At 42.5% G+C, this 27,821-nt stretch overlaps 1 protein-coding gene across 6 annotated transcripts in view; it reads left to right on the forward strand.

Moving 5' to 3' along the window:
* CALCR (calcitonin receptor) overlaps positions 1 to 27,821 on the forward strand; it is a 145,633-nt gene that overhangs the window by 26,054 nt on the left and 91,758 nt on the right. Inside the window, exons 1-2 of one of the 6 annotated variants that reach the window (XM_083578755.1) lie at positions 2,676 to 2,721; positions 3,129 to 3,322. The exons of 4 other annotated variants lie outside the window; for them this stretch is intronic. The gene's annotated coding sequence lies outside the window, so the exon portion shown is untranslated. Of the gene's footprint in view, positions 1 to 2,675; positions 2,722 to 3,128; positions 3,323 to 27,821 lie in introns of those variants that run through there. One more of the 6 variants, XM_083578757.1, reaches the window with a different exon arrangement.

A 27,821-nucleotide genomic window follows, 5' to 3' on the forward strand; every position in this document is an offset into this window, starting at 1 on the left:
TAGTTTAGTGTTGTATTTGAATGAGCCCTTCGTTGGTGCATCCATCTCAAACCAGTTTACTTTGGGGAAAGAGGGAAGTGCATATTATTCATTTCAAATCCTAAGGCATTCATGGCAAGAAATATCAATGGCAACTTTTCCACAAAAATGCATTTGTCTCTAACCTCTCTCTTGGTTTATGTGAAAGGAATGAACAGCATATTGTTACTACAGTTTTTAAATTTACTTTTTGCATACCTACCTTCTATGGTGCTTTGTAGTTGGGATGGGCAACTGTCCTCCTGTTCACACCTAAATGAGTCAGTGCGTTGCATGTCTTCCAAGCAAATGCTTATCAAGCCTCAAGGACCCTTCAGAAGTGTCTTCTGCTCCCTCCAAGACAAAGAAACTTAACCCAGGCGCAGGGGGACAGTGGGCACTTACCTAATTCTCTGGATCACCTTTTCCTGCCAGATAATGGCTTACCCCAATCCTGCTCACAAATATTCAAGGAGGGGTGTTCAAAAGTACATGGTCAAGAAACCCCTATTTAAAAGTCAGGCTATCTGTTCCTTATAAGGGTTCAGTTCATTGGCCTTCAGCCTTCTGTGGTGCAGATGTTAACAAGGAACAGAATGTGACTGATGGCCACAGGTGCTGGTGAATTTCCAGCTGCGAACACATATTGGAACAGAAAGATTCTGGAAAATGTTTCTTGGTGTGCCACCAGCACTGCAGTTTTTATACCGAGGCTTACCTAAAAAATAGGGCCTTAAGGTAAAGTCCAGGGGTTTTCATTTATGTGCCACAGCGTGACACTGTCACATCAAGTACTCAAAGGACTTAGACCATACATAATTCAGACCACAGCTGAACGTGTTTATCAAGGATGATACACAATGTAGTTGCCTGTAAATAAATTGGGTAAACTGGAGAGCATGTTATTCATTGGCAAGCTGTGTTGTCTGGCCTGACTTGGATATTCCACATTAAAATTAGTTTTCTGATGTGGCTGCACCCTTGTAAAAATTGATTTAGTGTATTTCAGAGGTTTTTACAGTGTATTTTGTCTGTGGCCTCTCATTCTGCAGGGTGAATTTATAGCAGGGTGGGTTTAATTTATAACTGCTGCTATAGGAGGAATTCCAAACGGATGCCTAAGCAAGCCGTGCTTATTGGGGGTCAGAAAGGACTTCTCTCGCCCCCCCCCTTCCTGCTTTCTTTCCAAAATCAAAGAGCCCCACAAGTTAAATGTTTGGTTTTGTTGACATTTTTGACTGATCCCACTATACTTAGAGGAGACATGCAAATCAGTTGTGCAGCTCACCTCACCTCTTTGATCCACTGCTTGTTCTAGGTATGTGAGGGTGTTTCATCAAACTCACTGGGTCTCTAGGATGCAGGTTCAGTCGCACTTGGCTCAGTCTGCTGTTGCCTTACCTGTTGCAAGGGGGTAAGATTTGCTAGCAACTGCTGGTCTGTAACAAGTAGAAGCACAAGTTGCTCATTCTGCAGTTGGCCAGTGGAGAGGTACACACACACACACACACACACACACACACACACACCCCTACACCTCAGAATTTGACCGACGAAGGCATGAAGCAGCAACTCTTGAGGGCATGATGATTATTACTCCTGTGCAATTGCCATCCATTGCTTGTTCCTCCTCTTCCTCTTCCGGTCCACCTCCCCACCCAAACTGACCTGATAGTGCACAGCCACCAGTAAAAGCACAGCATCCACAGCATTGGGAGGAAAAGGCACAATGCACAGGTCTCCCAAAATCACAATTGCAACATTTGTGGGGCTTTGAGGAAAATATCTGGAATATGAACCCTGTTAGCCTATAGCTTCTGCTTTATGGGTGGGTGGAGAATGGTTAGAAAAGTGTTATGTACTGAAGTTTTCACCCTGGGCCAGCAGGGGGATACTGTAGATAGTTTTCACTCAGGTCCACATATGCAAATAAGGGATTGAAAGTGACCTTCAGTGATTGGATAGTTACAGAAAGTGGTTACTGTTGCGTTCTAGTGGAGCTCTATATAAGCAGGCTGACTGAACCCTTCAGCTCAGTTCTGTTCTGGCCTGTGAATAAACAAGAGCTGTTTGAAGAATCGCTGTGTCGTCTGATATGTTCACCCACAACTTAACAAAAAGGAAGTCCCGATAGCCTATTTTCTTGCTATCTTAACAACAACAACAACAAAGATGCTCGGCTTAGGAAAGATGAGAGTTGTCCCCTCCCCCGTTCTTTATAAAAACTTGAATAAGGTAAAGCAAAACAAGAGCAGCCGCCAAAATGTTCTTCTGTGGTTCTGCGCTGCAATGATTCATTTTATTTCCACTGACTATACTGTCTGTTTGGGTACACACAAATTAATGTCTCATTTGGGAGCACTTGCCTCCTGACAGCTGAGAGAGAGAGAGAGAGAGAGAGAGAGAGAGAGAGAGAGAGAGAGAAGAATATGTTCACAAGTGTTAGGACCTGAAATATAAGGAATGTGCAGGAACAATAAATGTCTGCAGATGCTGATAGCTCCTCTGGAGCATGTTTGGCTTAGGAAGCCTCTGTGAAATCAGGACTAGAGTTTCCTAAACTTAACATGTTCGTGTTCCCATGGAGCAAAATCTCCTTCCAGCTGCTCAGTTGCGATGCAGCTAAAAATATATCATCACCTCCCATACTGTTCCCTTTCTTATGCCAGCGACTGATGGAGATGTTCCAGGGGAATGTGATCAGTAAGTGGGAAACTGTGGAAAGTATTGTATTATTGTGATGTACCTTGATAAGAGGGAGGCTGGTGCAGGAAGGGATCCCAGGCTCTTAAAATGTTTTTTAAGTGTGCCACTGTGATTTTGCATTATTATTGTTAATATTATTGTGTTTTTGCTTGTGTCAGTGAAGGAGGTGGGAGGAAGGAAACAGTGCTGGGGAAGGGACACATAAAAACGCAGAGAAGAAGCAGGGAGTTACTGAAGTCTGGAAGCATCTTGGGTTGCAGTGTGTCCCCTCTGGAAATCTGATGTGGGGTAGAGGATCTGCTGATAGAAGTGCCCTGCTGCTGTCTTCCACCTGTGCTCACCTTTGAATAAATCAAATAGTGCAAGCATGCCATAAGTCTCCAGTGATCTTATCTCCTCCTAAGGAAATCAGGACCTGTTGCCCCTGGAATGTCTCACCATTCAGAAGTCAGGAGCACATAGCGACTGCAGCCAGAGAAGGGTTCCTCCATTATCGAGCTGATACTTGGTATGCTGCTTCAACCATGACTGAGGCGCCAGGGACCCTGAGAAATACAATTTTCGGGGCATTTGGATCTTACAGCAGCTCTGAATATATGTGAGTGGCGTGCAATATCATTTCAGTTTCACTCAGAAAAGCGAAGCCATTTCCTCAGCTCGTATAGCTGAGCCCAACTGTGAATAAAGCCCATAATGTTTAACCCTTTAGTATATGGTGTCGTTATCTGAATAAGTGCGAGGCTAAATGAAATGTTATCAACGCCGGCCTACGGATTTGACATGCTCTGTGACTACTGAATAACAAGTGCGACCTGAGATAAGCAGTCTACAGTGCATTGTGCAAAAAAAACACGCTTGCCTTCCTTGGTTCCCAGCTTCATGTTACAGGAAAGGCCGTGCACATGAGTGACTGGCCATGCCTACTGCTACTCTTGCAGTTGATCCCTTAAGCCTAGAGCTTCAATAGGAAAGACTGTAGCCAGAGCCATCTTTAGCATATGTGCTGCCTTTGTGCAAAGATCCGCCCAACGCCCCCAAATTTAGTGCTGCCCACGTCTATAGCCAGGATATACTTCTCTGCGGTTGCAGATGAGGCCATGGTGATGGCGGTGACCTGCTCTTCTGAGTCTCGCTGCCGTTGCCCCTCAAGAACTGGGCACCCGAGCTCCACAAAGTGCACAGCTTCACATCCAGGTGCTTTTAAAATCTCCCCAGGAGGAGGAAGGAGAAGAGGGATGCAGCAGCCACGCCAACGGCGGGCAAGAGAGCAATGCCTCTCCATGCAAGGTGGGACTCCGGGGAGGAGAAAGTAGCCAGGGTGGAGACGGCAGTGGCAGACAGCTTTGAATGTCAGCTTGATCAAAATTATTATTTCATAACAGGTAGATAGTTAAGAGCTTAGGCGGCTTCAGTGGCAGGTGCCGGGCGCCCCCCAGAATTCAGCGCCCGGGTGCCCCCCACCCCTTGCACCCCCAGGTAAAGACGGCCATGACTGTACCTCAGTGGGAGACTATCTGTTTGCGTGCAGATGATCCCAGGCAGGACAGGGAAAGGCACTGGTCTGAAACTTTGGAGACTGCTGCCAGTCAGTGTAGAGGAAGAAGAGTTTGGATTTGATATCCCGCTTTATCACTACCCGAAGGAGTCTCAAAGTGGCTAACATTCTCCTTTCCCTTCGTTCCCCACAACAAACACTCTGTGAGGTGAGAGGGGCTGAGAGACTTCAAAGAAGTGTGACTGGCCCAAGGTCACCCAGCAGCTGCATGTGGAGGAGCGGAGACGCGAACCTGGTTCCCCAGATTACGAGACTACCGCTCTTAACCACTACACCACACTGTAGACAATGCTGAGCTTGAGAGGCCTATGCTCTGACACAGAATAAGGCAACTTTGCATGTCTACATTCACTTGATTTTTTGGGGGTACAGCAGGTCAGATAGCCAAAGGTAAACCCCAATTTAAACCAAACAGTGGTTTGCCTTTAAAGCAGTAAGAATGCTCTGAAGAAAATACTCAACAAATCTTTGACGATGTACAGAGGTGTATTTATGGTGTCTGTCACTCCTGGACAGAATAGATTTGTTGCCACCACCCACTCTTCCAGAAGTCACTTTGCCTTCCCTTGCCCAGGAATCCAAGTCTGCTTTTTCTTTTTCTTGAAGCCCCCACAGGTCTGTTGGCCTTTTCTCCTTTCGTATTTCCTTCACCAGTCCCTTGCAATAAGAATCTCTTGTTGTCCCTTTCAATCTGACACAGCTCTCACCCATACATGCATATAATCACTTGTTGGATGCCAATTGTATTCTTGTGTATTGGCCAGGCAGTTGACCATCACTAAGCAACATAATTTGAAGAAGTAATTCAGGTGCAGATTGTAGCTTGGGTCATAAATACGATGAAACTCAAAAACGCAGATTGGTTTTCTTCTTTTTCTCCCTTCCTTTTATTTTTACCAGGGCTTTGTTGGGAAGACAAAACAATTCACAAAAAGACAATAAAGGTAAAGAAGTACTCTTATGAGTAGAGTTGGAAAACTTCATTCATCTACAGTTTTGTACACGTTACTAAATATTCAGCAAGTATAACTCGTTTGTTAGCTGGAGACCTTCTCTTGTCCAAACCTGGAAGATTGGCTCTGCTTCATTTCATAGACTTGGTTTTCATTCTGTCATGCCACATCTTTCCTTCCCCGATGGGGCCATTACTCCTTTTTAGTAGAAAACTGCCTTATTCCAGGTTACCATTTTGTTTGTCCATCTAGGCCAGGCATGTCCAAAATCCATTTTGGGGGCCTAATCCAGCCCGTCGGTCGATTTAATCTGGCCCCCGGGGCAGTATATGCCCTCCGGTAAAATCCTTAAGAAAGCTCAACAACTTTGGCAGTTATCTATCAGGGGATCTCCAGTATTTTAGGCAAAAGTCTTTCCCATCACCTTTCACCTGATCCTTCCTACCCGGAAGGACTAGCAGCTGAACCCAAGGCCTTCTGCATGCCAAGCATGTGCTCTCCTAACTGTATTACGGTTGGAGAGGATGCATTATGGTAAGGAAGAGAGAAGAGTACAAGAATCTGGCAGAAGCATTTGGCTTTATATAGTGCAGGCAGAAATAACACCTTTTCTCTTGCTTGCAGCCCCCCTGAATTAAAACCCCTAATTTTATTAGATGCCTGCCTACCAAAAATTGTCCCCAAGTTTGACCTTTTATTTCAAAATGTTTATTAAAAATGTTTCTAAAAAGTCACAATTTTTTTAAACCCATTTGTGTTATTTGTCATCAACGCTGAATATTAATTAAAAAGCTAATGGGTGTTACTAAATGTCACCCACTAACCAGATGACCAGTGGCTGTTAGAGAGTCTTATCCTTCCATGATAGCAAGAGATCCATCCCAACTGGCAGCTTCTCTGCTTTGCATTTTTTTTTTCTTTTCTCTCCCCCAAATGGAAATTGTAATTGTAAAATGTGTGAGCCACTCAAAGCCCCTGGGATAAGGTTGAGAAAGGAATACAAATGGAAAAGATCAAGCTCTTAAAACCAGAATAGCTAGCTCCGTTCAATTTACATAAAGTTTTCATTTGATTCCATATTGGGTAGTAGGGAAGGATCCTGGATACAGAAATGCATATATGTAGTTCTACTGTGAGCATCCACAAGCACCTGCCTGCCCGACAGATTGTTGGTCTGTCAGCTTTTCACTTGGGGGAGCTTATGGGTCTGAAGCCAAACCTCATTCCTGCGCTCAGATAGAAAAGGTAGGGTTTAACAATAATTTCCCCCATGGTAACAGGATATTTTAATTATGACATGTTTTAGTGAATGTAGAGTTCCTTTTGCCAGAACAAAACATGCTCAGAATTTTCCCGAAGTGTAACATTTCTCCTCTCTAGCTAGCCAAAGCTGTGATTATTTAAATAGGTGTAAATTACTGAGACAGGAATGTTACAGTGTTCCACAAAGTTGTCAAGTGATTCTGCAGCTTTGCACACTCGATCTCCATGGATAGAGAATATTTCTTCAATTAAAAAAGGCTACTGCTTGCTGAAACTAGCTTTCTGCCAGATGGGAAATAACTTGGTGGTCACATAAAGTGCACCTAAATATATAGAGTGATGGTGTGATGCACAGTTTTCCATAGACTGTTCTTTCAGAAATTGATCCTTTCACCCTCCCTTTCACCCTTGAAAGGGAGAATACAAACATCCTCAGCATTGGCACCAGTAATTTTGCAAGTTGAAACAGCATCTTGCCTTCCATGATGGCAGGGCCAGCTCTACTATTACTAGGATGAAGTAGTTGCTTCAGGCGGTAGATGCTGCTGGGAGTAGCTGCGAGTCATTGGAGGGCAGAGCTGTGTGTGCCAAGTGTTAGGTTGTGGGTGAATATATCAGACGACACAGTGATTCTTCAAACAGCTCTTGTTTATTCACAGGCCAGGACAGAACTGAACTGAAGGTTTCAGTCAGCCTGCTTATATAGAGCTCCAGTACAATGTAACTGTAACAATTTTCTAAAACTATCCAATCACTGAGCATCACTTTTGATCCCTTATTTGCATAACTATCTACAGTATCCCCCTGCTGGCCCAGGGTGAGAACTTCAGTACATAACACCAAGTGGTCTGGTCTTTGCCCCTTAAGCTATAGGAGAAGGGCATTAGGTCAGGGGTAGAGGACCAATTTTAAGATGGTAAGAACCAAATGATTCAGCCTTTTGATGAATCGTGCAAAAGACCCATCTAGTCTATTATGCCATTCTCACCATGCCCAGCCACACATGTCCGTGGGGAGCCCACAAGCAGACCCTAAGCACAATGGCGCGCACACCGCCTCTGATTTCCAGCAGCTGGTGTTCAGAGACATACGTTCTGCATGCAGAAGGTCCCGGGTTCAATTCTAAGCATCTCCAAATAGGACTGAGAGAGGCACCAGTCTAAAACTTTGGGGAGTCACTGCCAGTCAGCACTGAGCTGGATGGATCGGTGTTCTAATTCAGCATCAGGCAACCTCTGCTATGCACAATTTCTGCCTTAAACCAGTTAACTGCTGGATGAGATCAGTCCCATTAAAGTGGGATTCTGGGAAAATAGAACAAATTGAAAAAGATGTTTAGATTTTCATTTGGGGAAAAAACCCAGAATCCTTTCTCTTAGGTATCATGTCAGAGGAAATAAAAAGAACGGTCAGACCAATATTTATGTAAACAACTACGGCGGCAAGCTTATTGATTGCCAAAAATTAGAAAAGCAGCAGCGTCCCAACTAAAACAGACTGGTCATCAAAAATGATGGAATACTTCCATATTGCCAAACTAACAGGGAGGATAAGAGGAGATATGGTACAAAAAGTGAATGAGGAGTGGGCTATCTTTAAGGAATACATCAAAATTTATGTGGAAAAAGTAGAATTTCTGACAGATATTGTGAGAATCCAGAAAATGATTAGAGTGAAAGGAGAGTAAAGTCAAGATAGAAGAAGAGATTAAGAAATAATGAAATGCATTTAAGCTAGTTGGAAAAATAAAGTAGCGTAACAAGAACGGCTGGAAGTCAAGTCACTTGGTGGGTGTCCGTGTGAGGTAGGTGTGTAGGTATGTTGATATGTATAGTATAGGTAGGTATTATATAGAGGATTGTAGGTATGTTTTATGTTATGAAGATAAGGTAGTGTGTTGTGTATGTGTATTGTGTTTTATATGTTAATAAAATTAAATAAAAAAATTTAAAAAGAGATCAGCCCCATTAACTATTTAAAATAGGAGGCTCTTATAGAGCAGAATGCCAGAGACTAAACACACAGCTATATGCTGCAATCAATTCTTTATTCAATAACCTTTTTCATGAAAACAGTTCCCATATCATACCGCTTCACCTTTGACAATCCACAAATCCTTCCAATGCTCCCTGCTTTTCTGTGGGATTTGTCCGAATCTAATGCACATCCCTGGCAACTATCATTGTGGGCAGCTGTTAATATCCCCAGTGGACAAGCCCATGCATACAATTGATCTGCCCAGTGGTTTAAAATCTGGCTCTGTGAATCTGCTTTCAACCTCCCTCCTAGTCTTGTTTGTTGTTCTTAAATTTGTTACGCTAGCTCTCCCAAAATGGTTGGACAGTTGAGCATATAGATGGCTCAGAAATCCAGCTGTGCTTTGTAGCCAAGCATATTTTAGGATCCTGTTTGTTAAATGGCTGCCAATTCTCGTCCCTACACCACAGATCCGTTGGTACAATTTAGTGCTAGCAATTCTCCTTACTAGGACTGCTATTGGACCTCCCATTGACCTTAGTGAGAACTTTGCTGAAATAAACCCTGCCTCATCAAGCCTCAGAGAATGCTACTCAATAAATCAATTTTAATGAATTCATCAGAGATGTGCCACAAACTCTGATTCAGTTCATATCTCCCACAATCTAATTATAAATCATTAGCTATCTAATCATGAAGGTAATTAAAATAGAATTAATAGCATACATCACTGCAGTCCCCAAATCCTAGGGTTACTTTGTTAAGCTAAATTATGGATGGCAAAAATTGATGGAATAAATATTATTTATGGGCCACTAAAACAAGGTAGGGATATGTATATACACTGTTGCTGTATGTAAGTTTTATTTTATTTGTTTTTATCATATATTTTGGAAATGTACATCCACGTTTTTTTCCTTTAATTTTTTTGGGGCGGCCCCCAAGAGAGTGGGGCCCTAAGCTATAGCTTGTTTAGCTTATACGTTAGTCCGGCACTGGCTGCCAGTATTGAATAAATGAATTAAAAGTTTATAATATCATATCTTGACTAGTTATATAAGCGACATTATTACCCTGAATATAAGATGACTGTGTTGAGTTTTGTTGTTTTTATCCGGGACCCATTTGACTATGTATGCTGCAGGGACATTTGATTTGTTTTTCTTAAGAGAGCAGCCTCCCTGTGGCCAGGCACAAGATGGCTTTTGACAAACTGCTTTCAGAATTAGTTTGTGTTGGTCCCGTGAGGTTTCTGCTGTTTAAAGTTTTAGAAGCGAAGACATTAAAATCCCACCTAAATTAGTTCTTTGGATCTTAGCATATGCTTTCCATGGATCCTAAGATGGGATTCTTGATGCTTAATGTACTAGTATAGGTACTTTTGAATACTGCATAAGGCACTCGCTGTTTAAATCACGTAAAAGTTGTTTTCCTTATGGCTATTTTGCATTGTTGATGCAAATTTCTTTAGGGCCAGGGCTTTGTACAAAGCCGCAGCGATGCATGCCAGATAAGGATTTGGCTCCAGCTTCTCAGTATAATACTTTTTCCTTCACACTAACCTTATATGTTAAATGATGAATAAATGTGGATAACTTTCTGAATTGAATGCACCGTGGCATGGGAATATAGTTACTTTTATTATGGAAATGAGAAAATGAATTATTTTCTATGGGGACTTGCACTGACTATTAAACTGGGAGTGTGATATTCACCCTAGAACAGTACACATAATTTATTCACACAAAACTTTGCTGAAATATGCAAAATGACAGCCCGGAAAGTATCTCCTTAATTAACATTTCTAATTCTTTTTTTTAAGGGAGCAGTTTAGAATATAAGGATGTTAGGATGGTTTTGATTCAGGCTTCTGTGACATGCTAGTAGAATTGTGTTTCCCCACAGTAATCGTCCAGGATTACATTCACAAACTCCGAGCATTGAGGCAATTCAATATGAAATTTCAGGCTGCAACTGAGTCTGCAAAACAAGTCTCTCAACTGACTGATTAGACAGTTTAAGCATTGGGAATAGATTTATTTAAAAACTAGAGAATAAATTGGATGTACATAGAGTGGTAACTTATTATACAGAATAAGGACTATTGATTTGTTAGAAAATTAACTTTATCTTGGTTGTGCTCCTGTAATTCTGCCCTATTTGTGCAAAGCAAGATTCCCCCACTGTTGGCAACAGCTGAGAAAGACATGTTGCATAGCCAGCAATGAGAGCCTTGAAGATATGGATATAAGATATACATATCTGAATGGCAGGTACTTGTCTTAGAGAACTTGATAATTACCTGTATACAGGTAAGACTAATTCAGATTTTGTCTGCTTGTTTGTTTATACAAGTCAAATTCTATTTTCTGAAAATTATGTAGAAGAAGGGGCCCCTGACCATTAAGTCCAGTCATGGCCGACTCTGGGGTTGCGGCGCTCATCTCGCTTTATTGGCAGAGGGAGCCGGCGTACAGCTTCCGGGTCATGTGGCCAGCATGACTAAGCCGCTTCTGGCGAACCAGAGCAGCACACGGAAACACCGTTCACCTTCCTGCCAGAGTGGTACCTATTTATCTACTTGTACTTTGACATGCTTTTGAACTGCTAGGTTGGCAGGAGCAGGGACTGAGCAATGGGAGCTCAGCCCGTTGCGGGGATTCGAACCGCTGACCCTCTGATTGGCAAGTCCTAGGCTCTGTGGTTTAACCCACAGCGCCACCCACGTCCCTCAATGTAGAAGAATATTAGCATCTAAATGACAGCAAGAATCAACATGCAAATATTATTATAAAATGTGTAATTTTTAGGAGCTTGAATTAGACTTATGTAAGCAGACAGAAGTTTAAGTCTAATGCTTGAACCCATTTCTAAAGCTGCTGCCTGTTATGTAGCTGGACACTCATGCTCGGTGTGCTGCTATGGCCAGTCAGTCCATAGGTGCCAGCTCCATGGGACCCCGGGTGCCCGAGCACCCACAAAATTCCCCATGAAGGGGCTGGGCACTCACAAATTTCGGTGCCAGGGCCATGCACGCTGCCCTAGGCACCCACGGCTGTGTGACACACCTGCCAGTCGCTAACCCAAAATGTCCCACTACATTCATATAATCATAACTGGCTCAGTTAATACTTGCCTACTATTAAAGTAAGGTATTGGAAGAAAAGACAAAGTTAGATGTTCAATGGTGGTAACTGGATGTTCCACCTACCTTTATTATGAGAGATGTGTTGATCTGTAAGAGATACAGTGGTACCTCTGGTTACAAACTTAATTCGTTCTGGAGGTCTGTTCTTAACCTGAAACCGTTCTTAACCTGAGGTACCCACTTTAGCTAATGGGGCCTCCTGCTGCTGCTACGCTGCCGGCACACGATTTCTGTTCTCATCCTGAGGTAAAGTTCTCAACCCAAGGTACTACTTCCAGGTTAGCGGAGTCTGTAACGCAAAGTGTTTGTAAGCCAAGGTGTTTGTAACCCAAGGTACCACTGTAGTAAGGTAAGGACAGGTTTGTTTTACAGGTTAAAGGGTCTTGGGAGGCAGGATTAGGAAGGACTTCTGCTCCTTGAGTCCTTGAAGAGCAACTGCTAGTCAGACTTGGCAGCATTGGATCCAGAGTGGGGAACCTTTGGCCCTCTTGATGTTGTTGAACTACAGCTCCCATCATTCATAGTCATTGGCATGATGGCTGGAGCTGATGGGAGTTGTCATTCAGCAACATCTGGAGGACCAGAGGTTCCCCATACCTGGGTCTAGATGGAACATTTACCCAACACGGCATATGAAGCATCTTCAAACATTGGTTATCTGCAGAAACCAATAAGATGTTTCTGGCATAAAGGTTTAATGTTGTACAGGTGCTTAATGTAAAGCTTACGGAAGAAGATGGAAAAAGGATGTTGTTGTTGTTTGTTAAAAAAAAAACAACCCTTATAGAAAATGGGTGAATAACCCCAGTAATCGAGACATCATAGTACTTAACAATCGAGTTGACCTCAGTTTCAAGAGATACAACCTTTATCAAGATCTCTGTGATGATGTGTTAGTCCCTGTGGCTTACTTAGAAAATAAGTTATGCGGAACATTTTTATAGAGAAAGCTGTTAAACAAAGAATGCTGAAGAAGCAACCGTTTGCCTTTTGGGTATTGCTAACAGCTGGAAGCTATTAATATTCTTCCTTGATTTACTAGAATTCTGTTGAAAACTTTAAACATTTATTCTTTTTTACCATTGTTTTGGTGCAGAATGAAACCTGCCTGAAAAAGTAATGGAGGAGGGAGAGAAACATTTCTGGGAGGGGTTTCCTGCTTATTATTATTTTTAATCTATAACATTTATTACCCGCCTTTCACAATGGGCAGAGCAACATCAATTCAGCAAAACAGATACATTATTATAATTATTTAACAAAACCCATTGGGCAAAAGCTATACAATGAAAGTGCTAGACGCACTTTTGTGGGGAGGGAGCTCCACAATTTAAGGGCTGCCACAGAGACAATTTTTTTCATGGGCTGCCATTTCCCACACAGAGCCTCCGAAGTGGAGGTTAAACATAGCCGTTGTGGCAAATACTTCAGAAATTCAGAGACATTTCCTTTCTCCAAGAAAGAAGCAAAAAATAAATAAATTGGCTCTTGTTTTCACAGAGAATATTATAACTGTATTTAATATTTTGTTGCAAGGAAACCCCCTCTTGCAGAATTAAGGCATATGCAAAGAGCAGAGTAGGGCAAAACCCCTCACCTCATCCTATGACCTTTTTTGTGTCCCTTAAAGTAACGCTGTATTGGTCTGCCATTTTTTTTAAAGCCACTTCATTGCACTAGTTTTGAACTTCTGGTTTCAAGGACTAGTGGTGTGGAAGTATGTTGAAAGGCACAACACAGCACAGCCACCCAAGCAATAAGCAAAAGATAATCACGATTCTGATTAACTACTGTATTTTTTTTATACTGCTGTCCCTAATAAATGTCACATTTGGCTAATAATAAATCTGGAGACTTCTGATTTTTTTCCTTTACCCCAGTAAAGTACTTATCACAGAGCAGCCAAAATAACTTTCTGACCTTTCATCAAATCAGTCCAATCAAATTTCTAATGGCATTTTAAAGCTTCTCAAAGGAAAGATGTTTCTTCACAATTAAGTCTCGGCAATATTAATAAATCTGATATCACATTAGTATTCCAGAAAAATCAAAAATTCCTCCCCCATACTCTCTGTTCCTGTGTGCATCATGCATTCATTAATTAATGAAATGGATTTCTCTAACAAAATAATAATGATAACAAGATTTCCCGTAAAACCAAAAGGGGTGGCTGTAGCTCCCTCGCCCCATAATTCTACGGGAGTTAAATTGTTTTAAAAAATATTCTTGTTTTATTTAGGAAGGTGTCTGCGCCAAGCCAAGCCTTCTAGCTTTCTGGTGACCCTATGATGGGGAGAAGGGTGGTATTCATTATGATTCAATGGGAGAGGGAGTTTAAAGTTCTTGCGGGAGCAGCCAGGTAGCCATATGTGATTTCATAGATCGTGTGGGTTGGCCGGCAGGCATTGCAAGTTTGCTGCTCGTGAGCTGCAAGACTCCAGATAACACCAATGCTGAACTTTCTCCAGCTATAGTCAGAACTGGATATAATTTGGTTTTGGGGCAAGCTTCTTTCTCCCTGTCCCCCACATGCCAGTGGTGCGCAGGGCCAGGGGCAGAAGTGGGTAGAGAAAAGAATGGAATTTTTACCTTTGTGCAGCAGGTTAGTTTCCACACACACACACACATACACACCTACCTCTGTTCTCCATTCAGGCAAGCAGGAGTCATAACCACGGACATATTTCCAGCCAGGCAAAAATATTCAAGGAAGGTGTGAAGCAAGGGCTGTGAGGTTGTGGCTTGGGAATAGAGGGTAGGGCAGTGGTGGAGAGGGGTCAGATAGTAAGGCTTTAAGGACCACATTTGGACCTTGGGCCTGAGGTTGCCCAGCCCTGTTCTGTGGACTAGGCCACCCTAGTGACTGGTGTGTGTGGGTTCATCCTACCCTTATCTTTCTCAGTTCTAGGATCTATCTCAGGGATGAGCAATCTTTATGCCATCCTCCTGATGAAGAGGTTGAACTTCAACTCTCATCTTTCCTGCCCATTGACCATGCTTTTTGGGCACATAGTTCAACAACATCTGTAGGCAACAGTTTCCACACCCTTGATCTAGTGTCTCCCTACTCTATAAAGCCATGACAGGTTGTAAAAAAATTGCCAATGGCAAAGACTCCAGAATTTCCAAAGAGGACCACTACCCAATGGTATGAAGTTCTAGGAATTTGACATAAATGCTATAGGTTCCCTTCACACAAGCCCAAAGTGACCAGCTGTGTGTTATCAATACCAATTGATGCACAGGATAAATTTTATGTAAAATATCACATTCCAAGTGATCAAGGGTCACTTGGATTGACCTTCAAACATTCCAAGTGATCAAGGGTCACTTGAATTGACCATAGATTGCGTTTCCTGACTTCTGGACTTTGCTTGTGTGGATTGACCTTCAGACTTTGAACTTTGGACCTGGCATACTGACTTGCTGCCAGGTAGGCCAGGGTTTCAGGATATAGTGCTGGAAAACTTCCTAAGTTGCAAGGAAGCTTCATAGGTTAGGGAAGAGCCACATGCTACCTGGTGCTAGACAATTCATTGACTGAGGCTGCAATCCTATACTCACTTACCTGTTCCATTCAGGGGCAGACCTCAAAAATATGACAGGACCCACAGACAATTTGAAAAAAAAAAATTGGGTTCCCTCTTTGTCATCCATTGTTAAGCACCCAGGCCAAGAGGTGAGCCAGACATACAACAACAAAAGTCTAAGGTTCTTGAGCCTATTGTTGTCTATTTGGCCGTGTGTGTGTATACACACTTTGTTTACAATTTAAAATTTTATTAAATTTTCTAAATATTTCTATTTCTGTTAACCTAACACAAACAGAGCTAAAATTCCAAGACACCAAGATAATAATAGCCAGATAGACTGGACTCATCCTTTAAAATAACTAGATAGGCCAGGCTTGCCATACTGAACTTAAGGTAAAGGTAAAGGTACCCCTGCCCATACGGGCCAGTCGTGTCCGACTCTAGGGTTGCGCGCTCATCTCGCTCAAGAGGACGTGAGCCGGCGCCGTCCAAAGACACTTCCGGGTCACGTGGCCAGCGTGACGAAGCTGCAGCTGGCGAGCCAGCACCAGCGCAGCACACGGAAACGCCGTTTACCCTCCCGCTATAAAGCGGTACCTATTTATCTACTTGCACTTAGGGGTGCTTTCAAACTGCTAGGTGGGCAGGAGCTGGAACCGAACGACGGGAGCTCACCCTGCCACGGGGATTCGAACCGCCGACCTTGCGATCAGCAAGTCCTAGGCACTGAGGTTTTACCCACAGTGCCACCCGCGTCCCTGCAATACTGAACTTAGTGGGACTTAATTTTGAGTAAACATGCATAGAAGTGCACAGTAAAGAGGCAAAAAACCATCATGCAGAAACACTTGGCTCTGTTAATTCAACCCGTAGAGTGCCTCTTAGAGGTAATGATCTGTAATGACTCACCATAGAGCACCATTTTGGGCATACGGAGCTGATTTTCAACTGGTTGTGTAGCAATGCTCAGCTTGTATTCATTATTGCGTATGATGAAATAGTGGTTTGTGCATGAACACTCTGTTACTTTCTGGTTCTTCTTGCAACCTCCTGCAGTTTTTTAAGCACATTATTTATCTTGCTAGACCCTTTGAGCCATGAATCATGTCAAAGTTTCAGCCGAAGCAACCTTAGTCTTGTAGTTAAAAAAGGAAAGGAGGGAAAAAAGAGCTCTTTGGATTATTTCTCCCTCTGACTGACCTTTTGCAAATGCTCGAAGGAGATTTCTTTCCCTTCCACCATTGACCAGAAAGCACCAGCAAACATCTGCTGAGGCAGCAGGACCTGAAATTCAGCCAATACATCTTCAGTTTATACTCTTCCATATATCGTACTTACATATCTGACAGGCCTTTGCACAGCAGCATAGCTGGAAATATTGCAATGTATTGTCAGTGAGCTGTGTCTTACGCTTGGAGGAAGCGCCAACTGAAGCATCCAGGGAAAGCTATTTTTAATAGCATCATTAGAAAGAGATTTATCTTGAGCACCCTTCAGTGTGAACAGGCTGCAGGATTATTTGAAAGGTAATTAAGCTCACCATAGTAATGCTGTTGTGTTGTTGTTTTTTTAAAAAATAGAAAATATTAACCAGGTGTGTGGACATTTTTGGCGTGTATATTGACACACAAACTAAGTGAGCTACAGTTTACGGCAGGCATCCCCAAACTCGGCCCTCCAGATGTTTTGGGACTACAACTCCCACCATCCCTAGCTAACAGGACCAGTGGTCAGGGATGATGGGAGTTGTAGTCCGAAAACATCTGGAGGGCTGAGTTTGGGGGTGCCTGGTTTAGGGTCTCAGATTATGAGGAGCCCCTGAATGAATGAATGAATGTCCCTAAATTTCAGCTTTTACAGAATTGGGTAAAAAATATAAACAGGTTAAAAAAGACATCATTCTGATGTAACAAAAAATATACTTAGAGGCCACACAATTATTAGCCATATTGTACTGATCATTCTTTGTAGAAATAGCTGTAATTTATTTTTAAAAATTCATTAAGCCAGGTATCTATATGCTGCCAACCAGCACTGGTGGCAGGTGAGGTCTGGTTCAGGCTCTGGAGCATCTTAAACTTCATATAGGTGATGGCCTAAGCAAGTCTTAGTTCAGTCCTCCTTCTGTAGTGTGAATCTACACTGGGTGAGAATGTATAAAATATTTCCTTTTTTCCCCATTAACAACATTCACACATTACACAAATGGTATGAAAGAGACTCAGGCACAAGCCCTCTTACCTGGGAGTAAGTCGTATTGAGCTGAATAGGCCGTTTTCTGAGTTTGTAAATCACCCAGAGGACTTAGTTATATGGATAGTACAGTATATAAATATAATACATAAAAATATAAATGAAAAGGAGACGTAGGATCATAGAATTGGAAGGGACCCATTTAGTAATCATCTAGTCCAATGCAGGAATCTCAACTAAAGCATCCATGACAGACAGCCATCTAACCACTGCTTAAAATCCTTCAAGGAAGGAGAGTCTACCACGATTTGAGGGAGCCCTTTCAACTGTTGAACAGCTCTTATTGTCAGGAAGTTGTTCCAGATGTTTAGTTGGAATCTCTTTTCTTGTAACTCGAATCCATTGGTTTGGGTCCTGACCTTGGGAGCAGATGCTCCCAGGGGCTCTTGTGTGGCCCTAGCCCCTTGACAGGGGTTCGGACAAGAGCATGGTGAGCCCCTGGATTCCTTTAATGGAATAGCCTTGCAGCAGCAGCATTGAAGGGGCAGGCACAGCCAATCCTTACCCCTCCACCAACCAAATTTAACCAATGCCTAACTGCAGCCTTACAAGTTGTGACGATTTTGCTACGCAGTAGGCAAAAAATCAAATGGCACCGGCCAATCAGCCAAATGGAAAAAATTCCTACCAGGCCCCTACCCCAAAGCGGACAACCCCATGACAGGCATAGCAAGGTCAACGCAAACAGCCCTAAATATAGGGAGGGTGGGCGGGTGATCCGATGCGTACAGCTCAACACTTCGCGCAGGGAATAAATAGCCCCTTGGCCATCAATCATAAATTGCAACATCAGATTCTCCCCAATGACCAAGAGGTGCCCAATAAGATTCGTGGCCATCCAAACTAACCCGTCCAGCAACAGAGGGGTGTCTTGTTTGCATTCTGCTCATTAGCCCAGCTTGCATGCCTCCCCAGCTTTCAAACTCTATTCTCGTACATCTTCTTGCAATTTCAATATTACATTATGATTTGCAACACTGCACTCTAGCTGCACAGTTACATGCTCATCTCTTTTCCCAATATACCTGTTTGCTTGTACAATGACCTTTCTGCTGAAAAATGTTGGCTCAACGTATGCATGGTGCATACAAAACAAGAAGTGTTTGTATCTTCATTCTATTTCTGTTTGAACGCTGTTATATAAAGGTAATCTTTTAAAAAATACAGTATCTTTGCTGTCCATGTATATTCCAGGCAGTGGGGATGGGGGGAAGAGATTAAATCTCTTCCACCAGCTGCCTAAACATATTAGTTGCAGTGAGGATAATATTTAATTTCACCATAGACCTCCAGATGTTTGCATTTCACATTGTGACCTTTTACTAAAAGTTCATAGTTTTGGGGGGTTATATGGTATTCTTTACCACGGTTAATTTCCACAAATGATTTAATTTAAGCCATAAAACGTTGATCAGTAGGTCTACAGGAATGAAATGAGCAATCTTCCACCTGTTCCTACTGCATTCATTCCCAAAATACCAGCTTAATCGGTCCCCACTAGAGGTCTGCCATTATAGCTGAAGTGCAAATCACTTCCGGCCAGCGGTTTAGCCTTCCCCTTTACTCATTAAAAGAACTTATGTCAGTGTACTTTAGGAAATGCTGCAGGGATTGATCAAATATAATCTGAAGCTGCTATTGCTGCAAGACCCACCCCATAAACCCAAGGGAGTGTAGTTTGATATCATGCATTGATGATGATGATGATAAATTGTTATTGTTATTGTTATTGTTATTGTTATTGTTATTATTTCTACTTCACCCATCTGTCTGCAAAACATCTCATGGAGAGCCACATGGCAAAGCCCACACATTTGTGATAGTCACTCACCCCAATTTATCTATGACAAATGCAAACAATGGAATATTGAAATGACAAATGGATCATAATTCCATTACTACAGCAGGGACACTGAAAGAAAATCAAATGACTAAATATAGCTTTCACTTCTAAGTAGCATGCAGTTATCCAGAAGCTTAAATTCTATTTTGTAATATCCACCCCATCTGGCAGAGTAAGATGAAAGCAATGCTAAACACAGTTCTTTATTAACACTGGCCCAATAGCGACCCAGTAGTGTAAGCCTGTTTGTTTCGTGAGTCATATTATTGCACCCAGATCTAGTGACACCAGTTGACCCAGTGAGACAGTGGCCGAGAGCTCAGAAAGGTTCCTCACTGCCTGTGTCCTCACTCACTGCCCTCTCCAGATGACCCAGTCTATAGATCGATAAACATTTCATGGAACTATAGGTCAGGGCATTGTATTTTAGGAAAATTAAACTGGTGAGCAGCCACCACAAATGGGAGTCAAGCTTGGCACCCATTTAAAAGTGGCTCTGCCGCACATCCAGCACTGAAATGCCACATGGAAGGCATCCAAGGGAAGAGGCGATGAGTTATGTTGTTGCAGTGGTGGCAGTTGTAAAAAAAAATTCTGCACAATTGTAGATGTTGGAATGGATGAAAGCCTCATTCCAATGGCCCCCTGGAATCTGCTACTGGCCCTGATTGTACCATCATGGTTCTCTAGTGCTTTACAGGCTATGTTCAGACAACTTCATTTTAGTTTATTAAGCCCAGATATGATCAAGCCTTTTTGCTCGCCCTTGGAGCCCCTTCACTCCCCCCCTTTGCCAAAAACTGCAATTATGCTCTGAGCAGGACTAGGATTGAATGCCACCTACAGGTTTCTTATCTCTCAGATAAATATTTCCTGTTCTCGTTGAAGTGTTTGTATTTTCTCCTCTTCTTTAACATAATTGATTGCATCTTGCATTTCCCCCCTCCCCGTTTTTCTCCATGGCTTGGTGGGTGGAATTCGGGAGGAAAAGTGGTTTAAAAATAAATGTTGGCTTTCTTCCGTTTATTCTTCTGCTAGCTTTTTATAGAGGTATTTTTAATCACTCTTTGATGGATCAGAAGCCCTTTTTACATATTGTCTCAAGATGCCACTTAGCAAAATCTGAATTTTACTTTTCCTTCCTGATTCTTCACAATGAGTGAAGAAGTTTGAATCCAACAGTTTGAATCTTACCCAGAAACTAATTGACAAAGGGCGAAGTTCTCTCAACCATGAATTAATACGGTTTTTGTTATTTATGCCTGTTAGTGATTTAGCTGCTACGTTTTTTAACAGTTGAAGTTTCGGAGTGTCTTATTCCATATAGTGCCTATTGCACTTTCCTAATCTGGAGTTTCTCAGGTATGTATGACAGAGACAAGGTCTCCCAGGAATGCAGCTATAAACCAACCTATGCCAGTGAAATGCACTTAAGAGGTAGCCATTAGTGTGACTCTGTTCAGAACAGGCAAAACACGAACTACCTGTGGATTTTGCTACCTAGCAGAAACAATATTCTTTCAAAGAGTTTTTTTAAATAGAATTTTCTGGGAAATAACCTCACACTGACTTAATGGCCCAGAGAAGTTAACAAATTACAAACTCACAGAATCTTTGTACTAGCAGTTTCCTGTTTGTGTAAATTTAGGGCCTAATAATGGCTGAAAGAGAAAGCCTTGCTTTGTGCAGAAGCAACTTATCAGGTGGGGTGGAGCTGCTATGCGAGCTTACCAACAAGTTGGTCACTGTTGCTTATCAGGAGGATAGCGCAGTGCAAATGCACCAGCAGAACCAATCCGGCACTCGTGCCAGCGTGTTTGCACCACACTGATCTCCTTGTTGCCTTGCACTCTTCTTCCTCCTGGAAAGCAACAGTGACCCACCTGCTAGGAAACTAGCAATGTGGCTTTGCCTTAACCTGTAAGTTTCTTCTCTGCCTCTGTGCTACCCCTATTGCTAGGGTGGCCATCTCTTCTGATTTACAGGGTCACTTCCTCTCTTCGAAATACAGAATCTGCCATGTGTGCCTGTGCAGAATGCCTACTCAGAAGACTCACTGCTGTGGGTTTTTCTGGAGCCCTCATTGACAGCTCTGGGTTTTAGGCATTACTATCAGTTGGATACTCCTTTCTTCACAAAAACACCACTAGAGGCATGTGGGCAGTGCTGGGCACACTGTAATGTTTGGCCAATAACAACTATGTGTCCAGCTGTTACAGGCTGCTTGAGCACTTCAAGAATGCTGCTAGGATGATTTCCAGTGTTTAGGCTGGAGGATGTTATATCACTTGAACAAACTATTCTCCCGTTCTGAGTTGCGTTTTGGGCCAGCGATGATATGTCATGCAGAGCGGAAATTCCTATTTAAAGCGTGGAAGCTTCTGGAGAAGGCCCATTTCTAGGTTCTCACACAGATAAGCCAGATTATTTTTGTGTTTATCTGCTATCACACTTTTTACAAGAGAGGTTTGTTCCCTCAGGCTGAACAATGTGTCCCTTTCAGCTTTATAATCTCATAGAGGCATAACCACCAAACCACTCAAGTCAGTTTTTAATAATAGCTGTGGTGGCAAAAGACATATATTTGTATCATGGGAGAATCATCAAATGCTTCCATGGGGGAGAAAATTCAAAAATACTTACAAAACACACGCGGGACTTAGCAGCTGTAGGTCTTAAAACGAAGTGAAGGAATGCAAACATTTCTAATAGCGGTGAATTAGAATAAACAAGTTGAAGCTGACGTACCAAGTGTAAAATTAGTAAATGTTTTATGCTGCATTCAAGTATTATTTCCCAGTGAAGTTGATTGAAACTGCTGGGTACAGGTGTTATTTATGGGAGATCAAGTTCCAAAAGGAAGCTGTGTGCTTGGATTTAGCTTGTCAGCAACTTAAATGTAGTCAGCCTGAAATATATATATATATAAATCAACTTCTCTCCCCCCCCCAACTTCTCTCTCCCCCCCCCCAATATCTTTATTGTAGAAGAAAATGTTTTCAATTACGATTCTGACAGTAATCCAGATTGGATTATTTCAATGGACTCTACATGGAGCTACCTTCTGAAGAGGCTTTGAAGACTTCAGTTCATTCAGGATGTGACAGTAAGGGTGCTACTGGTTTACCCACACACCCCAGAACGTATTAGATTACATTTATTTTACAGCAGCTCCATGGGTTGTCAATTCATTTCTGGACACAATTCAGTGTGTCAGTGATTACCTAAATGACTTGGTTGCAGGAGATTTCTCCGATAACCAGCCTGCCCACTCCCCAAGAACTCATGGCGAACCTCTCTCTCTCTCTTCTTCGTATATGTGGCCAAGACATAGCTGATTTGGATGCAGAAGATGGATTTAGTGGTGGACTTTGGCTCCCAAATATCAGTGGCACCCTGTATGATGCTAAAATTTGGCGCCTCCCTCCCTCCTTGTGTTCTATTATTGTTGTGGCGCCTCCAGTGGTGATAGTGCCCAGTGCGGCCAAACCAGTCATGCTAGTCTAAAACTGCCTCTGATGGATTCATCTGTGTCTCTGACTAAACACCCTCCCTCATTGTTAGGTGGTCCCTTTCTCCTTCCTCTGCCCTTCCATTCCCTTTTAGGTCTCTTTGCATGATTTTTCTGTTCCAGTAGGCTTGCTTGAGAATTCTTTTGTGTCTGATTTTGATGTGTGAAAGACAAAGAATGAGCCCCCCTCCCCCCGTTCATATTTTTATCGTTGATTAATTTTTGCTGGATTTTATTGTTTTTCAATATTTTAGCAGCCGTCTTGAGAGGCTGCAAGTGCAGTGACAGGGTGGGTTGTACATATTTCAACTAAAGAAATCCAAAAATGACAGCCAAATATGTTGTTGATTTCCAGGGAATGCATGTCTAAAATGGAGGGGGTACATTCACAGATTATACGAGATGCTTTGGATCGATTGCAGATAGTTGCAAAATATCAGCTATTCTATTTTTAGCTGTTGCAGCTTGGGGAAAAAATGGGATGCTCCCCATTCTCCCTCTCCCTCACACACACCCTCTTGATATGTCTATTTCATATCTGATAAATTTGCCTCACTATTACAAAGGCATTGTAATTCACATTTTGCAAGAGGCAGTTTGTTTGCCACCGGCCATCATCCATCAGTAAACGTCTCTCTTAACTGTGCTTCTGCTATCAAGCTAAGCATCATTTTTTATCCAACTTCATACAATCACTCTATACACCCAGAAATTGTTCCCTTTCTGTGGTGAAAAAATACACTTGGCTACATATCTGTTTTTGCTCAGGCTTGTGGGAGAAATGGAGCAATTGTCCCCTGGCCATTTTATACAATGCAGGACTGATATTTGAATCCAGAAAATATTATTGGAAAAGAAAGGTTTTTGTTTTTTTCTAAAATGTGGGGGGAAAGTTCTCGAAGGAAATTCTAGAATAAACAGCTTGGGTTCGGGAGAAATTGTCAAGCCAACATTTCTCACCTGTCTAGTTACTCACTACTAGTTATGATGAGCATGACATTCCCCCTTTCCCTGAGTAGGACAGGACTTAAACATGGTGCTGAATTTTAGAATGTGGCTTTTTGGGGGGGGGGGTATTGGGTTACTGCTTTTGGTTTGATTTTATATGTTGTGGTATTCTTGGGAACCACCCTGAGACTTCTGGGTATAGGGCAGTGTATAAGTTGAATTATTATTATTATTATTAATAATAATAATAATAGAGTACCTTTACAGGCTGTGTTCAAAGAAGGTTTCAGTGGATTTCCTGTATTGCCAGTTAACAGTTGTTTCCAAATCTGTCATTTGAAGACTGGATAGACTGTCAGAGGGAATGATGAGTAGATCGGGTAGGTCCCAGCTTCAGATCATGACGTTACTGCAGGTCAAACCACAGAATCCCTACCTGTATGCTTATCAGCACAGCAAAAGTATAAGTTCGGGCTGTTCAAGCACTATTAAATAAGACAGATTAACTGTGCTACCTGCACCCTGCTACAGGTAAAGGTAAAGGGACCCCTGACCATTAGGTCCAGTCGTGACCGGCTCTGGGGTTGTGGCGCTCATCTCGCTTTATTGGCCGAGGGAGCCGGCGTACAGCTTCCAGGTCTTGTGGCTAGCATGACTAAGCCGCTTCTGGCGAACCAGAGCAGCGCACGGAAACGCCGTTTACCTTCCCGCCGGAGCGGTACCTATTTATCTACTTGCACTTTGATGTGCTTTCGAACTGCTAGGTTGGCAGGAGCAGGGACCGAGCAACGGAAGCTCACCCCGTCGCGGGAATTCAAACTGCCGACCTTCTGATCGGCAAGTCCTAGACTCTGTGGTTTAACCCACAGCGCCACCCGTGTCCCTTACCCTGCTACAGAAGTAACATTAAATTGTACATAATAAGGGAGCATATGAGTGTAACGATTGCATTTTTTAAAGAGGTCGCAAGAAAATCAGAATTGTGCACCACAGGAGAAGAGTAGTTGAGGAAAAACCAGCAATTCCCATTTGATAGACAAGTCTGTCCTGCATTTTATGTAGCTGTGTGACTGGATCCTTTAAGCGTGACCAATGAGTTTGTGAACTCAGTGTGTTTGATGCGGCGAGTCAATGTTCTTTGGTGGAGTGTTTTTCACACATAAGTGGGTGTAAACTTTTGCCACATTTAGCCTAGCGTATTGATCGCTGCTTTACTCGACTCCGTAATGGAGAGGACAGCAAAACTGTTGCACATGGGTCTTAGCAACCCAGCAGCTTTGAGTGCCTCAAAATACTTCCAAGCATTGAGCTACTTTTTTTTTTTTTAGGAGAATGTTCATTACATTAGAAACTGGAGTTCATACAGATGCTTGAAGCAAAACTTAGCACTACAGAAACCACTTGGGCTGCTTTGTATTGTGTCTCCTTGACAGGACAGCAGATAGCTTTAATATGTGTGCACTGATATAGCTGATCATGATCTGAAAGGTATTTTGTTTTCTTTCATTTTTCTGTTCATTTCAGGCATCCATTCTGCCATGCTTAGAAAAGACCTTCTACACATAATCTGACACAGAAACATTTTTATTTGGCTTGGATTTTCTTCTTCTTCCACAGGTTTATGATTTCCAAGCTGCAGAAACAACCCAGCATGCCCTGGGCTGCTGACTTTAATACCACTAGAAAGCAAAGTTGGACCGTAGAAATTTTCTATAACATGGGTAGGCAAACCAAGGCCCGGGGGCCGGATCCGGCCCAATCGCTTTCTAAATCCAGCCTGCGGATGGTCTGGGAATCAGCGTGTTTTTACACGAGTAGAATGTGTTCTTTTATTTAAAATGCATCTCTGAGTTATTTGTGGGGCATAGGAATTCATTCTTCCCCCCCCCTTCAAAATATAGTCTGGTGCCCCACAAGGTCTGAGGGACATTGGCCCGCCCCCTGCTGAAAAAGTTTGCTGACCCCTGGTCTATAAGAACGAAGCAGATATTGTTGTTGTGTGTGTTTTTGTGTGGTTCTCTTTCTCCCTGTAAATATTTGTAAGCATCTAAGGGTAAAAGCAACCTAGCAGTTTGAAAGCACGTCAAAGTGCAAGTAGATAAATAGGTACCGCTCCAGCGGGAAGGTAAACAGCATTTCCGTGCGCTGCTCTGGTTCGCCAGAAGCGGCTTAGTCATGCTGGCCACATGACCCGGAAGCTGTACGCCAGCTCCCTTGGCCAATAAAGCGAGATGAGTGCCGCAACCCCAGAGTCGGTCACAACTGGACCAAATGGTCAGGGGTCCCTTTACCTTTAAGGGTAAAAGACACAGTGAAATTAATGGAGCTAACTTATTCATATTCATAAATTTCAGTGGGTGCAAAATTTAGCTGCTCAGTCTTACAGCTACAGCGTGCCTGACAGATGGCCACCCAGCCTCAGCTTCAACACATCCAGTGAAGGAAAGCTCACAACCTCCTGCAGCAAGTCTGTTCCACTGTTGAACAGCTCTTACCATTAGGAATTTTCTCCTGGTATTTATCCAAAATCTGTTTCTTGAAAATTTGGCATGGAAATTCTAAGAATGCTTCTGAGGTCAATTATACATTGCCACACACTGTCAGGAAGCTGTTATGATAGCTAAGAGGCTGGTTTATATGTAATACTCTAAGAATACCACGATACTGGGAAGAGATTTGGCTCTTTAGCACTTCTGTTGCTAGAAAGGTAAACAGTAAGTCAGCATTAGACACATACCTTTTGCATAGCATAGGCAAACATGATAAAGCAACTTCCTTTTTTGTTTTGATATTGTCTCCCTCAGTATTATATGATCAGATCTAGTCACTGGAATCATTGGAAAACAGAGTTTGACAATACAGAAGCAGGACAAGGTAGCAAAAAATGGAAAATAGATGTATTGTATGGGTAAGATAAGATTTCATCAAGCTGTGTTATTTAAAAATCTTAGCTGGTTTATTGTGTATCAAAATAAATAAAAACCCACATTGTGAAATCTGCCAGACACAGGAAAGCTATTTTACTCATAATATAGCAACCAAAAAGGACAATCTCTGAGAAAAACAGAAATTCCTTTTCTCAATTTGATTTTTGCTAGGGAGTTAAAATTGTTTTCTTGAGTCATATTTTGTCTGTATACCATATCTGTAATTTTTTGAAAATGGGGGTGGGGGAGGGAAAAATCCATGCTTCCTTGGGAAGGCAAGAGCAGAGAAGGTTTACAAAAAGCATAAGTTATTCCATAGCATTAACAGCCTTGAGATGTAATAATGATGGAAGGTTTGAAGAATCTTCCCTTCTTTGATGAGATATATTTGATATACATGTCGCCAGGAACTACGAGTTCATAGTAGCGTAAAGAATGGCAAGCTTTTAGAGATACATGATACCAAGTCAGGGCATTGGAACATCTAGCACATTACCATGAGCTCTGAGTCTCAAGACATAGATATTTTCCAGCCATCTTCAAGTATTTGAAGGGCTTCAGAGGCTAAGACCAGATCCAGTGGGTTTAAATTGCCAGAAAAAGAATTCAGGCTAAACTTTAGGAAGAACTTCCTGATGGTGTGAGTTGTCTGAAAGTAGGAACAGACTGCCTCACAAAATGCTTGAGTCTTCTTCTTTTGGGGTGTCTGCCTATTTGGGGTGCTGTATTAGTGGGCGTCCTGCATCAGGACATAAATGATGTCATGGCTCTGCATCCGGGTCCCAGGGTTGCCCTGACGAGGACTCAGATTCAAGTCGTTCCGCTTAGGAGGGAGCCATCAACACCCACGTCTATGCTATTCCAGCCTGAAGATGTGGTTCTTCCATAATCCTCAGATTTTGAGGTTGACTCCCCTGCAACTTCTCCTACTGCACAACCATGTCACTATGTGACTGCAGAATGGGTTACAGACCCTTTAAGGATTGCAGATCCAAGGGGGCTGAGTCATTGGAAGGCAAGACTTTCAATGCCTACATAAACCTTCAGATGACTCTAGTTCTTTGCCAAGTTCAGCCAAAGTTCTTCCGAAGTTCAGCCAGTAGGCTCCAGTGGGAGCTATCCAGGGTCCTGATTTGGCTTCATTTGCCTTTCTTGAAGAGACTGGCAATTCCTAGTACGGTTTATG

The sequence above is a fragment of the Podarcis filfolensis genome, assembly GCF_964270895.1.
Source record: "Podarcis filfolensis genome assembly, chromosome: 12".
NCBI lineage: Eukaryota > Metazoa > Chordata > Lepidosauria > Squamata > Lacertidae > Podarcis > Podarcis filfolensis.